The following is a 3,877-nucleotide window of genomic DNA, read 5'->3' as shown; positions in this document are numbered from 1 at the left end:
AACAAGTGCTTGCCTTAAAAGGCGACTAACAAGAGTGTTCGTGCCTATCAACGTTAGAATGCCAAGATGAATACCTTGAGATATGGTTCACAACGTGCATGGAAAAAGTTCTTTCGATTAAGATAAGTACTAGCTTTTTTTTCATTTCGTTTTACAATTAATACAGGTATATATAAATAATTCTTTTTTGTCTGAAAGAAACAGAAGGTGGCAAGTTTGTGTATGTTGTCATAATTAATTTTAAATTAACGCACTTAGCTTTCCGCATTCTACTCTTCAAGACCTTTTATTTGATATGGGCGGTATAATTAAGAAATAATTAGCATGTCGTGGTGTCCACCATATCCATTTTAGAATTAATCCATTTTTAGGCCGATAATATATTTTCGTTTGAGTAATGTACAAAATAGTCTTAAACAATCTGTCTTGTTGGCCTTATGATAAACAAGCACAAAACCTCAAAAAAGTGAAAAAAATTAAATTTATTCGCTTGTAACTTTTTGTCGTCGTGGCCGATTTTTTCAATTTTTAGGTATAAATAGTACAGTTTCTCGTAAAATATATTTGAAAAATCTCAGCATTTTCCCTTTTGCAATTTATTTATTTATTTACTGACGCAGTTGCGTTCAGTTTTCGTTTCACTGCTTCACTTCTATTAAATTTCAAGGCGACGCTTTAATTTTTGCGACCAGGAAAATGTGCACAACCCACACCACACAAACACGCAGACTAACGGACAGACATTGTTTAATCAATTCAGGATTTCATGTTGATGAAGCATAAGTATACTTTATAAAGCTCTAAAGCTTTCTCTTGGGCTTTGGAAACATTATGACAAAATCAGTATTAATATGATCAAAACACATGCAAGCACCTAATACATTAAAAAATGGTCCTTAATCCTAACTTGTTCAGTTTGAAATGTTTTTTATTTTTTCAATTAGTATATTCTAAATCAGCAACAAAATGTATTCCACGTGGCGTCTATGTTCGCTGCAGTCATCGTCCGTGAGAAACCAATTGCTCGTTTTCTCCATTATCTTACCAACATTAGTTTCCCAATATCTAATTTATGTTTATTGTCATAATGTTCTGCATTTCATATTGGTACCAGCATATTTCAAAAATTTCATCATTGAGGTTTTCTGCGCTATAATTTTGGTGTTGTATGAAAGTTTCGGACAGGCTGACTGTAAAATCTCACTTAAGATTTAAGATATCTGCGTATGTGATAAATCATGCAGTGTACCTATGTGTCTGTATTTCGCTTGCTTCTTTATGAACACTTTCCTTTCTTCATCATTGCGATCAATATTAAAGTTATTTTCTTTCATACAAGTATAGTCGCCAACTTTCTGACTACTTAATTGATTATCTGCTTCGAGCGGGTATATGTGCAAACGGCCTTCTTTACGCGTCACTTTTACGTCTCTCTTATATCTTCTCGCCAACGCATACTTCAATCTAAAGATATATATATATTATATATATTACAATTCAAACCTGCATAGTCAGACTGAAATCGAAATATCTTCATGGACCTTGTCGTAAAATGGGTGTGGTTTCGCATACCTGACGTGACGAATAAAGAAGGTCTTATGGGGGTATCGTCATTTGAAGCAAACAATCAATCAAGTAAGCTCGGCGACTACACTTATATGAAAGAAAACAATTTTAATGTTGATTGTGACGATAAAGCAAGTACATCGAAAATGTCTGTAAAGAAGCAAGCGGAAAAACGGACATAGAGGTAGTCCTCATATCTTAAATCTTAAGCGAGATTTTACAATAATTATTCCTCAAAACTGCCACATCTACGAAACCTCAAATGTGAAAATTTTTGAAACATGCAGGTGCTAATATGAAATATTTGTAACAAAATATTATGACGATAAACATAAATTCAATATTGGGAAAGTAATTTTTGATAAGATTAGGGAGAACACGAACGTTGATTTACCACGGACGATGACTGAAGCAGTAAACAACACCTGGTAATTTTGAATCATGGTGAGTTAATATTGCATTAAGCATACTTGTTTTGATAGGGTATAAAGAGTACGATAATGAGATTATGTGATAGACATGTTTTAGGTGTCCGCAAACAACTCTAACTGGATTAAACAGTTCATAATTCTGTTTATATTGACTAAGCTTAATGAAAATAAACTGCCTAGAAAAGCGATTAGAGACATTAAAAGTTATCTCACCAAGTTACGTGGGCAAATCTATAGTACCATTAATTAGTTTAATTGGAAAGGAAACACCAAGAATAAATCTACGTTCGCCAAGCGATAGAATGGTTAACAGAGGCAACCAATTCTCATAAGGAGGTAAGGAGACAAGCATGTCCCAACACAAATTCCTAAGGGCAAACAGCAAGAATTGCTTTTGGACTGATTCAATGGAATCAAGATAACTCCTATAGGAAGGAGACCATACAGTCGAGGGATATTTAAAGTATTGGTTTAACTAAGCACATTGTAACATTTAAACTAAACAAATATTTACTTGTGCTGTCAGTCCTCTAAAGTGTAACGCTGCTATCAATAGGAGGTTAGGGGAAACTTGCGGTACCACTTGAAGAGGAATGGAGACCTATGAGTCTAGTGTATGTGCCAAAGCTGAGCTAGCTGGTCCAAAAGATGTGGGAGGGATTCTTACCGAATATCAGATGGACGAAACTCTAACCAACCGATCGGTGACTTGCGCCTAGGCCTATAGTATACCTATCCCGCCTATCGGTCTCCCTTCGGCCCATAGAAAGGTTAGGGGGGACCCCGAAGTTGAGTCCGAAGACCTCTCTAATCTACGTTCTTCTCATAATTAAAATCGGTTTTATTTTAATTTGTTTTTGTTTTCTCCCATGTTACAGTTATATTTATTTGAATAATGTATTTCACATTTATCGTTAGCGTTAATTTACTATTGGTATCTCTTTAAATTTAATGATAAAAATAAAAGTAACGTAAAAAAAATAAATCAAACCTAATACGGTGTAAGGAAGTGTTTTTGCTTTCTTACGAAATACAAGTCCGTCCGCTTAAAAGTCCACCCGCAATCCGCCATCAGCAAGTCCGATCTGTCCACGCATGTCGTTCTGTTAACAATACACGAGCATCCTCCTCCAACATCAAATGCATAAAATCATAAAAACACGCACTAAATATGCCTATACCTTCTAAAGAGAAAATATCATAAAAACACACACTAAATATGCCTATACTTATAAAGAGAAAATATCATAAAAAAAACACACCAAACATGCCTATACCGTATAAAGAGAAAATGTACAGACACATATTGCACAGGCCTACGCTAGTTAATCCATAAGAATGCACACTCCAGCAGCAAACAAAGGGTAAAGAGAATGAAGAAAACATGTATGGAACGGCGCCAAGGCATACAATATGTAAAATATATAATACAGGCACGAGCAAATAGGTATAAGATCGGTAGAATGAATAAAAGGTGTATGAAATGGCTCGTAAGCATAGAACATGTAAAATCATACAACACAACCCCTAGACGAACTTAGGCACAAAACCATATGTAACATTTACACAACCGCCAAGCGCAGAACATATATGAGTAAGATCAAATAAAACTTATCAGACACGACTCAAAGTCATAGAACTTACATAGCATATAACTCAAGCCCTAGTCGAACATAGGCACAAAACCATATGTAATATTTTCACAACCGCCAATACGCAGAATATGTATGAATAAGATCAAATAAAACTTATCAGACGCGACTCAAAACCATAGAACTTGTAAGTCATATAGCTCAAACCCAAGGCAAACATAAATAGAAAACCATATGGAAAAGGTACAACATATACAAGAAGAAATCTGTATGCCTTGAAATTGTATA

Source organism: Glossina fuscipes, unplaced genomic scaffold, assembly GCF_014805625.2.
Source record: "Glossina fuscipes isolate IAEA_lab_2018 unplaced genomic scaffold, Yale_Gfus_2 117, whole genome shotgun sequence".
Classification (NCBI taxonomy): Eukaryota; Metazoa; Arthropoda; class Insecta; order Diptera; family Glossinidae; genus Glossina; species Glossina fuscipes.
Note: the sequence above shows the minus strand (reverse complement) of the source record.